We start from the raw sequence: 15,055 nt of genomic DNA, 5'->3' as shown, positions 1-15,055 counted from the left end.
ACTGGAGACCCTACTATTGTCTGTAGATCTTCAAGGATCTACCCCAGGAATTCAGCAGCCCCATCACACAGGCCTCAGATGTCTTTCATCAAGGCTGGGTGGTTTGAGCTACTTTAAAGCAGCAGAAAGATCTCTTATGACTTGTCTGTCTGTGTGAGGCCCTCTCCCGGCCTAACAGAGCTGTCCTCCCCCTGTGCTTTGAAGATCACTCTCAAACTAGGGACTGTGCTGGGTGACTTTGGACCTTCTGTACCCAGCGGCACTGGCATGGGCATTCTACTGAGTTACGTCCATGGTCACCAGGTCAAGGGGACATCCGCATTTCACCAAGCCCGACTCCGTAAGCCAGTCAGACTGCTAATAGTAATGATAACAATAACTGACACTGTAACAGAACCTTATAGTTTGATCCTCATTGCCAACTTGTAGAATAGATATCATTGTTAACTCTTTTTATACATGAATCAAAAAGGATCAGAGCACTGAAATAACGTGTTCAAAGTTACAAGCTAAGGCTAGAGCAGAAAAAGGATTCATACCTGGGTCTTCTGCCTCCAAACTGTATGCTTTCTTCATGCACCCTTCTTCTATAACTGGGTAGAAGGTTCTGTAAAGAAAGAGCTCCTATTTACTTGGCTGAAAGTTACTGGACCCATAACCACCCTCGGAGGCACAGTTGTCTCATCTGTAAACTTGGGATAATAATAGCTAATACTTATTGAGCATGACCTTCCCCGGGTGGTGTGCTAAATGCCTCCCATGTACTAGCCCATTACTTCTCACAATGCTACACCACCTGTGTTATCATTATTTCCATTTGTCAGATGGAAAAACTGAAGCACAGAGGGGAAAGGTGACACTGTCACCAGAGTCGACGCTCATCCACTCTCTCCCCTTATTTCCCATGATAAGTGACCATCTTGCAAGGGCATAATGTGGGGAAAGACACGGCACTAAGACTGAGGATACCTGGGCCCTTGTCCCTGTTCTGCTACCAAGTGGCTGCAAACCTGTTCAAGGTCATGACATTTGGGTGTGCAGATTTCTACTGTGTAATAAATTCATAAGTCTACTGATCACGTCTTCATTTTCATTCAGCAGTAGTGAAGTAGACGTTTTACATTCAGAGATAAAGCTGTAAAATACCATTGAAATGACCAGATCCAATCCATTATTTTATTGATTCAGAAACTGGGGCTGAGGATGGGAAAATGACTTGTTCAAAATCATCAAATCAGGGTCAGAGACAAGATAAGAATCTGTGTCTCCTGACTGCTAGCTAAATATTCCCTCCTCTACTGCACACTGGCTTTCTTTCCCTATAAAAATCACAGATATTGCCGAGACTTTAAGGTGCTTTCAGAAACTCTTATTAAAGTTTAAAGACTCATCATCATCAATATTTAAACCATGCATTATTCACTAATAAGCATTGTTAAATGATTCCAGAACCACTATGATCAATGTCACCTGTACCTCATTCAGTGGCATGTCTGAATGCCCAGCCTTTGTGCAAAGAAGCTTTTGTAATCTGGTACATGTTGAGAGAAGTTGAAAGCATGGATTTTGTTTGTATACAGATGTTGAAACTGAGCTCTACAACAACAACTAGTTACATGCCTTTCTTTGCCTCAGTTTCATTTTTTAAAAATTTTTATTGGAGTGCAGTTGATTTACAATGTTGTGCTAGTTTCTGCTGTACAGCAAAGTGAATCAGTTATACATATACATATATCCACTCTTTGTAAAGATTCTTTTCCCACATAGGTCATTACAGAGTATTGAGTAAAGTTCCCTGTGCTATACAGTAGGTCCTTATTAGTCATGAAAAATCAAAATAAAAGGTTGTGTATAATAAGTTGGTTAATGTTTGCGATAAAATGCCTCCAAATCCCATGACACTGTGTCTGGCACAAAAATATGCACTGAATGAATGAAATTATTATAATTCGGGAAAGAAATTCACCACTTTTTCCTCAAATGACTTTCGGTTTCTTGCAGGGTGCTTTGGTGGAAGGAACAGGAATGCATCACGTCATGACTGTGCGAAGCACCTGCCACTGCTTTAACTTCCTTGTCTGATGCACAGCCACAGGTGCTACCACGTCTCTCTAGCAGAACCTGATGAAAAATCTTACTCTGCTCTGAATATCTAAACTATCACAGGGCACAGCAGAGTAACTGAAAAGCAAAATGGGCTCTTTCCTTTTGAGTAGGAGATGCTGCCGTACCTAACGGAGGTCCGTTATTCTTTCTGGCATCCCACATTTCCACCGGTCATAGGCCTGTGTTTGGACCCTTTGCCAATCGAAGTCTATGCTCCATGAATCGACAGCACCCACACCACCTGAGAGCTTGTTGGAAACACAGAACCCCAGGCCACCTGTAGACCTATTGAGCCGAAGCTGCCTTTAACAAGAGCCCCTACCCCCCAACCCCCCTGTGATTCATATGCACATAAAACTCTGAGGAGTTCTGTTTTAGAGCACCATTTCCCAAACTCTGACGTCGAGCACAACCAGCCTGGGCAGTTAAACAGTAGAACAGAGCCTGTGCTTTTTTACCAAGTTCTTCAGGTAATTCTGATGGAGACCAAAGTTGGGAAAACACTGCTTCAGAAGACACAGGTGAGCGGGATGAAAGGTGCTGTGGTGAGGACAACTCGGCTTTTGTTTTGTTTCGTTCTTAAAAGTGTGGATTTTGACGAAGTCCCAGAGGGAACTGGGATCTAGTGGGAAGAGCACATTTCTGGGCATCAGAGGCCTAGAATTAGCTCTCCGAGTTCTAATAGCTGGCTTAAATCCTTTTGTTAAACATAAAAATAGAAAATCCCTGATTGGCTTACCTCGCAAAGTTTATGAACAAAATCATATAAAGGAAGTGGATATGATCCCTCATTAGGGCCCTTATATTTGCTCTTCCCACTGCCTGGAAAGCTCCTCTCCATCAGTCAGCTGAAAGGTCAGTTTTTCAGAGAGACTTCTCTGGAGACCTAGTGGAGAGTAGATTCCCTCTTGCCTCTGGCCTAGGGCATTCCTTATCCTATCATTCTGATTCTTTTTTTTTTTTTTTTAATTTACTTTTTAAAACAATTTTTTTATTTTATTTTTTTTACTTTTTATTTTTGGCTGTGTTGGGTCTTCGTTTCTGTGTGAGGGCTTTCTCTAGTTGCGGCGAGCAAGGGCCACTCTTCATCACGGTGTGTGGGCCTCTCACTATCGTGGCCTCTCTTGTTACGGAGCACAGGATCCAGACGCGCAGGCTCAGTAGTTGTGGCTCACGGGCCCAGTTGCTCCGTGGCATGTGGGATCTTCCCAGACCAGGGCTCGAACCCATGTCCCCTGCATTGGCAGGCAGATTCTCAACCACTGCCCCACCAGGGAAGCCCCCCTAATTCTTTATCATTGTATTAAAAAAAAATTTTATAGACTTTATTTTTTAGAGCAGTTTCAAGATTACAGAAAACTTAAGCAGAGGTAGAGTATTCCTATACTCTCTATAGAGTTTGACAGGAATAGAGGGTATTCCTATATACTAAATCCTCTGCCCCCTGCACAGTCTCTCCTATTATTAATATCATACATTAGTGTAGTATTTTTCTTAAAACTGATGAAATAATATCGATATATATTTTATGACAAATGCATAATGCCATTTATCCACCATTACAGTATCATGTAGAATGGTTTCACTACCCTTAAAATCCTTTGTGATCCACCTGTTCATATCTCCTTCCACCAGAACCCCTGGTAACCCGTGATATTTCTACTATCTCTGTAATTTTACCTTTTCAGAATGTCATATAGTTGAAGCAATACAATATGTAGCCTTTTCATATTGGCTTCTTTCTCTTCGCAATATGCATTTAAGGCTATTCCATGCCTTTTCGTAACTTGGTAGTTCTTTTCCTTCTATTTCTGAATAATATCGCATTATATAAATGCTACCGAATTTGTTTATCTGTTAATCTATTGACGGACGTCTTGGTTGCTTCCAATTTTTAGCAATTAAGAATAAAGCTGCTATAAACATTTGTGTTCAGGTTTTTATGTGGACATGTGTTTTCAACTCATTTGAGTAAACACCTAGTAGTATGATTGCCAGGTCATATGGTAAGACTATGTTTAGCTTTCTAAGAAACTGCCAAACTGTCTTGCACAGTGGCTGAACCATTCTGCATTCCCACCAGCAATGAATGACCGTTCCTGCGGCTCCACATCCTTGCCAGCATGTGGGGTTGTCAGTGTTATGATTTTAGCCATATCATTGCATTTTTCACTATCAGAAATTATCTTGTTGATTTGTTTATGGACTTAATAGCTATCTTCAATCCACCACGAGGTCAAAAGTGAAGATTTTTTCTATCTTGTGAACTGATCTATTTTACATAGAGCTAGAAAATGAAGGCCTGGCTCACAGTGGGCATGTAATAAATGTATGACTAAAGAATGACTAAATGGATGTTTACTTTAGGAATTGTGAAGGAGTTGACTGTTATCTTCATTGATATCCTCACCTGTCACCCTCATTTAGTTCCAATTTCCATCAATTTTTTCATGTCAGTCTCTCTATATACATTTCTCTCTTTTCACAGTTATTGCCAACTCCCCATTCTATATTTTTGACTTGCTGTTTGAGTTGGGGCAGGGATTGTTACTTCATTATTTTTATTCAACATAAATGCAGCTCCAGAACTCTGAAACTGACTTAGCTCTGTAGTGCTGTATTTTTTTGAAGTAAGGTTTCTGTGTTCTCTCTGTGTTCTTCTTTGATATGAGGACGTAGCCTGGCTTTCCCTTGTTCCTGCCGATTTGCCACTTTTGAGGGAGAAATCAAATTGACAACATGCAAGACGTATGACCCCCCAAGAGCTCACCACTCCTACAAACTGATGAGATAAGAGCTCTCTCTGTTCTTTATCCATCAGGGATAGTACACATTTCTGCCAACAGCTTTCAGGGAGCAGGCTGGATAAGACTCAGGAAGCAAATATTTGGTCACTGGAGCTGTGGACAGTCATATCAACAAGGCATCATTGCTGTTTCTAGAGAACTTCTGTAACTGAGCCTAGATTGCAGCTAGGTTTAAGTTGAGACCATAGAGATCAAAAGTTCAGAACAAAACTAGGAGAAGAAAAAGTTAAGAGTTAAAGACACTGGGCCAAATTTATTTGTTCATCTATCTACTTTGTGCAAGCTGTTCCTCATCTGTTGTGGTTTCCGTGGGATCCAGTTAATCACCTTGACATCCCTGAGCAGGCCACTTGGTAGATGAATGAGCAATGAAATAGGATTTCTGCTCTGGCCACAACCTGCAGTGTGACATTGGACAGGTCATGAAAATCTCTATTATCAGAAATATCGACTTCAGGGATATGGCTGAATTATTCTATATGATTTCCTCATAGACTAGCCAAATACATTTACCACAGGGAATTTAATAGCAAGACTGAATCCAGTGCAATTTTTCTTGAGCCTCCTGACCACAAGCTATTAGAATCAGTGCAGTGTTGGGAGCCCACTTCTTTCATCATGTATTTGAGAAGACTGAGGCCCAGTGAGGGACAGAAATTGTCAAGGACTTGCAGTAAACATGTGGCAGAATCAAGACTAGAACCCACAACTGCTGCTTGTAATTCAATGCCCATCCTTGTACTTTTCCCTCAGATAGTCTCTTGATCCTTTCTGGTGTGGTATTCAGCAGAAAATGCAACCACTGCTCCATTCTCCTTAATCGGCAGGACTCACCAATAGTTCCTGAAGGATAGTCAGTCACATGCACTGCTAATTCAGAGAGTGTTTAGAGTAGCTGAGTCCTATCTCTATCTTAAGACAGATAGCATGAGTCTTCAAGAACCCTTTCTTCTTCACAAGACACTAAGTCTACCAGTTGTTCTGTACTTCTTGGGTGAGACTTTCTAAAATTGCCTCTGACTATCCAACAATAGCCTGTTAATTTTAAAAACCACAATGTTTAGGAAAAGGATTGTTCTTTGGATCTTTTATAAAAATGGAGTTTGCTCAGCCAATGAATTTTTCTTTGTTGTTGTTGTTAGAGATTTAATTTATTTGAGGAATCCAGCACATTCCAAGCAGATTCAAACAACTTTTCAGTGTACAAATAACTGAGTTTCAAAATCAGGCTTATTCTACTGATGAAAGCACTTGCTTATATGTTTAGCCTTCTTGGAATTCCTTGGAGTACTTGAAAGCAATAAAACTTCATTAAAAGTGTTCTCCCCAGGGTTTTCACGAATTCAAAATCTTCTCTCTTCAATTAGTCCAAATTCATGAAGCTCCCCCCATGCTAATACACTTTCTATATGTATTCATATGGAATCTTAGACTTTGAAAGGACTTGGCAATCATCTCACCTTGCTTACTCAGTTTTTCTCATGGGTCTGGAAGACCAGAGAGCCTGAATGACTAGTTCAAGGTCTCACAGTGAGTTTCTTGATAGAAACATTGATATTTGTCATGGCCTTTGATTTGCATATAATCACTTTTAGAAAGGCCCATTTTAAAGAGCTCATGAGATGGTAAAATCTCCACTTTGTTCCAAAGAGCTGAAGCCTGTCTAGGAAGACATGGAGATCCAGAAAGCTAAAAACAGGCATAAGGTTTGAAACCTGCTCTTAGTAGCACCTTTGTAATGACTATGGAACATTCTTTGGTCAATAACAGCTGGTTGGGTTAGCACTACTTTAAAAAAAATCCTCCCTCCCCCTCCTACCTCTTCTCATTCCTTCAACCCTCTCAAATAAGAGGAAACATTTGTGCCTTTGCCCAAGCTATACCTTTGACTCTCTCTAATAAGTTCCCCTTCATCCTGCCAGGCTTATCTCAAAGGAGATCTCTTCTGAGACGTCTTCTTCTGATCTTCCTAGCCCCAGGCAGTTATAACTCTATTCTCTCTGCTGCCCCTGAACTTTATATCTATCTCTGTCACAGCACATTGCACATTATTTTGTATTTATTTCATATTTTTAACTGTCTCACTGCAAACTGTGAGATTCTACAGAGCAGGAGCCAAGTCTTATCTTTTATTCCCCATGCCTAGAGCAGAGCAAGCAACATAATAATATGTGCTCCACAAATATTGCTTGCATTTCTTTCAGCATCTCTTCATTTCTGAAACATGAAACAAGCCCAGTCACTGTTATGAGGTCTCACTGACAAGTTCCTCTGGAGCCTTTGAAATTGTGAAGGGGAGAGCGGGAACAGAATTATCTGGCTTACATTCCAATGAAGAGAAAGGATACACAGCCTTGTAGATGTTGCTTTCTAGCCAGGAGAGAAACTAACTTGTACCCAAAATATGTGGGTAGAAAAAAAATAAAGGTACTTTTCAGCAACTGTGATCTTGGAGTCTCAATTATTTCTTGTTATATTCCTATCCCCTACCCTAATTCCATTGCTCATCGTTCAACCAAAATTTACTATTTTCTACGAGACAATGTGAGAATGATGAAAAGAAAGGGATTAAGAAGTTCCCAACCATTTTCCCATGCCATGGATTTGTTGCTATGGACCAAATGCTTAAAATAAATTATTTCATTTGTTAGATATAATTTTCCTGTTTTACAGAAGATAGTAGTGGGGCATAGAGGAATAAATTAATTTGTCAAATATTGTACTGATTTGATTACTGGAGTTGGGGGTTTGAACTGTCTGAGATCAAAGTCTATGCTTTTTTCACTGTAACTGGATATTAAAGAGAAAGACACAGCCCTTTTTGTGGAGGAGTTGGTTATCCAAGAGTGGGCATCCTGCAAAAAAACATCAGGTACAAGCCTGCCTTGCATGGTTTGTCCTCAGTTACAGAACTGTGTGGACCTCCGTTTGGTGATGCTAGAAGAGTCCTGGAAGACTGCCAGGTAATCTTACCGAAAGGGAGGCCAGCCAAGCCCTCATTCTGTACTTAGTAGACAGGACATTAATTATCACAGCTCTAGGGAAGAACCAGCTCTTTCTCTACATCTGAGACTTTGTCCTAAGCAGCACGGGGGAAATAAAAACACAATCTTACAGGCTCAAACTGGTCTCTGTTTGCAAGTCCCTGACTTCTTGGCTTCTACATATTTGCTGTGTTCCCAAACTCAACCACTTCGTGGCCTGATACTCTTTCTCTCCTTCTCCTTCTTGCTCTCTCCACAAAGAAGAGATCATCTGAATACACACTGAGATGGCTGTCACCTACAAGGCAAGAGAAGAGGCCTAAGAATGAAACCTACACTGTGCTGCCTTGATCTTGGACTTCTTAGCCTCCAGAACTGTGGAAATAAATGTTTGTTGTTTAAGCCACCTAGTCAATGGAATTTTGTTATGACAGTATGAGCTAAGACACCTAGACAGGCATAGTGGGGCAAGATAGTATGTGGGTTGATTGTTAAGCCAAGAAACCTGAACTTTTATAATGAAGACACAGGAAAAATGAGATTTTTAATAAGGAAAGTGACAAAATAAGATCTGGGGCGGCTTCCTTGGTGGCACAGTGGTTGAGAATCTGCCTGCCAATGCAGGGCACACGGGTTCGGGCCCTGGTCTGGGAAGGTCCCACATGCCGCAGAGCAACTGGGCCCGTGAGCCACAACTACTGAGCCTGCGCGTCTGGAGCCTGTGCTCCGCAACAAGAGAGGCCGCAATAGTGAGAGGCCCACGCACCGCGATGAAGAGTGGCCCCCACTTGCCGCAACTAGAGAAAGCCCTCGCACAGAAACGAAGACACAACACAGCCAAAAATAAATAAATAATTAATTAAAAACTTAAAAAAAAAAAAAAGATCTGGGATTTCAGAAGACCCAGATAGAATAGCCATATCTGATCCTCCCTGCTTCTACGTATTTCATTGTGCCCAGCCTATATGGAGCATTTCCTCTATGCATGGCACAGTGTTAGGAGTTCAGAGGCTGAGAATTGGATGAAACATTAATCCTGACCTTCAAGGCAGCAATCACAGAAGAGCAGGTAAAATGGGAGGAGAGAAACTGGAGAGTGGGCTGAGTAAGTAGCTCCTGGAGGTTTTATTTTAGAGCTCTACTCTTCGCAGCCCATCATTTAACTTCTTTTCAGCCACATAGTTTACTGAGAGTGTCCTAGGCTAAGGAGGAAAATGTCACCACTGCCGCCCAGCTATGGGCATGCTGAAAGGACTGGGCAGTACCCAATCCTTGACATTCTTCATAAGAGGAGTTGCTGCATGTCAGCAGCAAACTACTTGCAAATAGTAAAAGGTGAAATCTGAACTTGGTGATTAGAGTCCTGAATACTAAGGTGCAAAGACTCAGCTCAAAGCTGCAGTGGGCTCTCTGGGTTTTCTCCTGGGCCTTGCTATTTATAACCCAGGCACTGCCCGGGGCTTGTGCCCTGAAGCTACTTTTTCTTTAGGAAATAGATTCCTTGTCAATCAGAGATGATGTTAGAACTTAACTGGGAAGGAAACATGGAAAAGAGATTCCATTTTCAACAAAAATTAACGAAGAAAAAAAAATATAAAATACTTAGGAATAAACTCAAAGAGAGAGACCTGTAAACTTTAGGAGGAAAACTATAGTCTCGTATTATACTATTTATAAGACCATCTGAACAAATGGAGAGAGAACCCTGTTGCTGAACAGGGAAAATGATTATTATAATATTTATTATAATTCAAATTACTTTATTAGTATATCAATTTTACATTAATATCACAGTAGGATTTTTTTAATTTAACAAATAATTGTAAAAGTACATTTAGAAAAAGAAATGCCAAAGAATAAAAGGTAAGATAAAAAGACAATAAATCAAGACGTGGTAACAGCATAAAAATAGAAATATAGATGCATGCAACAGAAAAAAAAATCCATAAATAGAACCAATCCTATATAATAACTTTATAAAAGCTAAATATACTTACTAAAACAAGATAGGAAAGGTGATTTACTAAGTGATATTTAAAGAATAAATAGAGAAAAAAATTCTGATTTCCAACTTAATTGGCACAATCAAATAAACTTTAGCTAAAGTCTTAAATATACATGTATGTGTGTGTATATATATAAAATCACATTGTAGAAATTGTAGTAATAAAATAGAATAGGCATTAAATTGGAGGGTAAATCACAACTTCTAATATCTGAAGCAACAGATAAAATCTTGAGAATAAGTCTTTTTAAAAAAAAATCATGTTATTTAATCTTAAAACAACATTAAGATGAGCTGGCCCTCATCTTGGTTCTCTGGTGTCATAGAATTTGGATGATAAATGTTCTCCTAGGCTGAGCAAGAAGCAAGGCAGTGACCCATCAGGGGCCAGGGCCTGTCCAGCAGACAACTGAGTAAGAGGGATTCAGGGCCCTGTGAGAAGACGGTCAAGCAAGACAGTGGAGAGGTGGGGTTTGGACCAAGTGAGGAGGCAACCACTGAGGCAGAAACCCAGTGGGTTCAGGAGATTGATTACATGAAGAGAGAGAAAGAAAATAAGTGGATGGATTGAGGATAATGACAGAAGGATGGAAAGGGTGAAAGAAGGAAGCTCATAGTGTAAGATTGGTATTTGAAGTATTAGTGTGAACTCATGGTTTACACGGGGTCAGAATTTCTTGTACATTGGTGAATTACCACACTCCTTTCTCTGTGAGGTCTGTTTTCTTCAGAGCTCTCTGTTGTTTCATTTGACAGACTCTGGCCTGGCTTTGGGGAGGAAGCTGAGGATGCAAGGAGGAGAGAAGACGCAAAGCGCCTTAAGGATGAGGAGAGGGAAGAGGACTCACACTTAGCTCACCAGACAGACACCGTATGTCCTGAGGGGTGAAGGTACCTCAGATCTGTTCAGATGCCTGAAGACAGCTCCCTCACTTCTGAGCATGAAAACATGCCAGCGGTATAAGCCAACACATTCCTCTGCTGACCTTCCATACCATCACTGTTTCTTCCCCTTTTCCCACAGAAGCTGTGTGTGAGGAAAGATGAGCAGTACTCCTGCCATTTTCCCTTTTAGGTATATAACTCCAGTTTGGGGGTGCTGAAAATGGAAATTTGACCCTGAAAGTGGGGTGGGACAGCCTCTGAGAATATCCTCACTCCCTCCTTGCCAGAGATTCACATATGATAAAAGTGCTTCCTGGGTTGCTAAAATAGTTATTTAAACAACTGTAAAATAAAAACTATATATGATAATAAAGCTTAACATAATTTGACAATTTTTTTTTTCTTTTCTTAGTTGTTTATGAAATAATGGGGCTTCTTACAATCAATGACATCTAAGATTTGTAAAAACTCCATGGTATATCCTTGGACAGTAAACACAGAGATTACATAAAACTGTACATTGACTTCTCTTTAAACCTTAAAGAACAAATAATTTCAATATTATTCTATTCCAGGCCTACAGAAAAATTGATGAAGAACTCCCCAATTCATTTTGTGATGATAGTATAACTTTACAATCAAAACCTAATAGAGATAGTACAAAGAAGAAAAACTGCAGTTCAGTTTAAGCTACTAATACAGGTGCAACAATTCTGAACAAAATATTTTCAAAGGAAATCCAACAGCATATTAAAGCATAACATATCAAACTAAGAGGATTTATTCCAAGAATGCAATCATGGTTTACCATCAGAAGTAGCTATAAACATAATACCTTACATAAAAGAGAATAACCATAAAATTATATCAATAGTTACTGAAAAGTTACTTGAAATAATCTAGCAACATTTTCTAATAAAAATGTTAAGTAAATTAGCTCACAGGCTGACAATCTGCAAACATTAGCAATGAATGTTGGCATAAATAGTGAAATAAGCTACTTCCATTAAAAGCAGAAATAAGATAGGAATCTCCTGCATCACCACTTGCAGTCTATAGTTTTGATGTTTCTAGCTAATAGAGCCTGGGAGGAAAATTAAGCTAAATAATCAGTATAAAATAAAATGAAAGGCAATATATGTTTTCAAATGCTATGATTATATACCTAGAACAAAACAAAAATTCTAGTCAAAATAAAAGAACAAAAATCTTACTTGAATGATAATAGAATCACATAAAACAGTTATATATGATAAATATGCACAAATTCATTCATTTTTTCATTCAACAAATATTTTTGAACAGTTATTTTATGCTGGGTGTTATTTTGGATAATAGAAATACAGAGATGAATAGAAGTTTCCATGGAGCTTATATTCTGAAGGAAGGGAAACAGATAATAAACAATTTTTTAATTAATAAAATTTCAGATAGTGAACAGTGATGAAAATAAAGCAGGGTTGTAAAGTTGAGCATATATGTATATAAACAGAGATTGGATAAGAGGGGTTCCCTTAAATGTGGTGATCATGGAAGGCTCAGGAAGGAGATGCCATTTAGGTTAAGACATGAATGTCAAAATTCTGTAGTTTTTATTTTCAGAATAACAAAACAGACATTAAAAAAGAAAAAATCTCTTTACATTGGCAGCAAATTTCTAAAGTGTACCTAGGTCAAATTTTAACAAAAATGTACAGGACCTATAAGAAAAAAAAACCCTATAATTATTATATAATTTATATGAAGCAGCATATACTATTCCTGGATGGGAATATTAAATACCATAGTAATATCATTATCTCTGATATTAATATATACATTTAATGCACTCATTGGTGAGCATTGCCAAGGTAAGAGGAGGTATGAAAATAAAGAAATCTGCTACTTGGTTGGGAAACTAAGAACATTAGAGGGGAAGAATAAGATGAAGGATTTGATTATAGACATGTTGAATTTGAAGTGCCTGTGGGACATCTAGGTACAGATGCACCAGAGGAAGTGAGTTCCATGTCTGCAGCACAAGAGGGAAGTCTACACTGAGAATCTGTTACTGACTAGCAAATTGGTCCACCTAGCATGGAGTCTGACAAACATTAGACCCTCAATAAATGCCTGTACACAAATTGAGTGCCCCACCTAAATGTGAGCTAGCCTTGTTAAATTTTCCTCTGGGGGATGGTAATTTGGAAACAAATGGGTAATTTGTTCTAGGATACAAAAAAAATTCTATTGATATGACTGGTGTGAGACGATACCTCGTGGTTTTGATTTGCACTTCCCTTATGATTAGTAATATTGAGCATTTTTTAATGTACTGGATCATTTTTATACATTTTCTTTGGAGAAATGTCTGTTCCATTCCTCTGCCCATTTTTAAACTGGGCTATTGGTTCTTTCACTCTTGAGTTGTGGGAGTTTCTTACATATTTTGGAGATTGACCCCTTATCAGATGTATAATTTGCAAATATTTTCTCCCATTCTGTAAGTTGCCTTTTCACTCTGTTGATTTTTTTTTTTCTTTATTGTGTGGAGGCTTCATGGTTTGATCTAGTCCACTTGTTTATATTTGTTTTTGTGACCCAGATTTTTGGTGTCATAGCTCTGAAATCATTGCCAAGACAAATGTCATGAAGCTTTTTCCCAATGTTTTCTCCTAGGAGTTTTGCAGTTTGGGGCCTTAGGTTAAAGTCTTTAATCTATTTTGATTTGTTTTCTTGTGTATGGTGTAAGATAAGCGTTCAATTTCATTCTTTTACACGTGTACATTCAGTTTTCCCAACATCATTTATTGAAGAGATTATCCTTTCCCAATTGTGTATTCTTGGCACCTTTCTCAAAGATCAATTGACCATATATGTATGGGTTTTTTCTGGGCCCTATTCTGTTCCATTGGTCTATATATCTGCCTTTATGCCAGTACCATGTTTTGATTATAGTAGCTTTTGTAATATATTTTGAAATCAGAAAGCATGATGCCTCCAGCTTTATTATCCTTTATCAAGATTTATGTGGCTATTCAGGATCTTTTGTGGTTCCATTGAATTGTAGAATTGTTTTTCTATTTCTGTAAAAAAAAAAATGCCATTGGTATTTTGATAGGCATTTTATTGAGTCTGTAGATTGTTTTGGGTAGTAGAACATTTAAACATTATTGTCTTCCAATCCATGAACATGGGATATCTTTCAACTTGTTTATGTCTTGTCTTATTTCTTTCATCAGTGTTTTGTAGGTTTCAGTATATAAGTTTTCAACCTCCTTAGTTTATTCCGAAGTAGTTTGTTCTTTTGGTGCTATTGTAAATGGGATTATTTTCCTAATTTCTTTTTCAAATATACAAATACAAGTGATTTTTATATGTTGATTTTTTATCATACAAATTTACTGAATCCATTGATTAGTTCTAACAGTTTTTTAATGGAGCTTTTAGGGTTTTCTATATATAGGATTATGTCATCTGAAAGCAGGGATAATTTTACTTCTTCTTTTCTGATTTGGATGCCTTTTTTTTTTTTTTTTTTTTTGGATAATTGCTCTGGCTAAGACTTGCAGTACTATTTGAATAGAAGTGGTTAAAGTTAGTATCCTTGCTTTGTTCCTTATTTTGGAGGAAAAGCTTTTAGTTTTCACCATTTAGTGTGATGTTGTTGTGGGCTTTTCATACATGGCCTTTATTGTGTTGAGGTAATGTCCTTCTTTTCCTGGTTTGTTGAGAGTTTTTAATCATGAAAGGGTGATGAATTTTATCAAATGTTTTTTCTACATCTATTGAGATGAAAAAGAGAGAAGACTCAAATAAAATCAGAAATGAAAGCAGAGACATTACAACTGATCCCACAGAAATAAAAAGAATCATAAGAGACTACTATGAACAATTATATGACAACAAACTGGAAAACCTACAAGAAATGGATAAATTCCTAGAAACATAAACCATTTCAAGATTAAATTGTCAAGAAATATAAAGTCTCAACAGACTTATAACTAGTATGCAGATTGAATCAGTAATCAAAAAACTATCAGCAAGGAAAAGCCTGGGTCCAGATGGCTTCACTAGTGAATTCTATCAAACATTTAAAGAAGAATTAATGCAAAGTTTTCTCAAACTCTTCCAAAAAACTGAAGAGGAGGGAACACTCAAAGCACACTTTGAGGCCAGCATTACCCTGATACCAGTGCCACACAATGACACCACAAGTAAAGAAACTATAGGCCAATATCCCTAATGAACATGGATGCAGAAATTCTCAACAAAATAACTAGCAAACC

General features: G+C 38.3%; 1 long non-coding RNA gene across 2 annotated transcripts in view; it reads right to left on the bottom strand.

The window, feature by feature from the left end:
• The window catches only part of LOC309612276, a 271,326-nt gene that overhangs the window by 153,218 nt on the left and 103,053 nt on the right, over nt 1-15,055 (bottom strand). For both annotated transcript variants that reach the window (XR_014235078.1, XR_014235079.1), the window contains exon 2: nt 540-607. This is a non-coding gene — a long non-coding RNA (uncharacterized lncRNA). The remainder of the gene's footprint in view (nt 1-539; nt 608-15,055) is intronic.

The sequence above is a fragment of the Balaenoptera borealis genome, assembly GCF_965194805.1.
Source record: "Balaenoptera borealis genome assembly, chromosome: 15".
Classification (NCBI taxonomy): domain Eukaryota; kingdom Metazoa; phylum Chordata; class Mammalia; order Artiodactyla; family Balaenopteridae; genus Balaenoptera; species Balaenoptera borealis.
The sequence above is the reverse complement of the archived record's forward strand: the minus strand, read 5'-3'. Positions and strand labels throughout refer to the sequence as shown.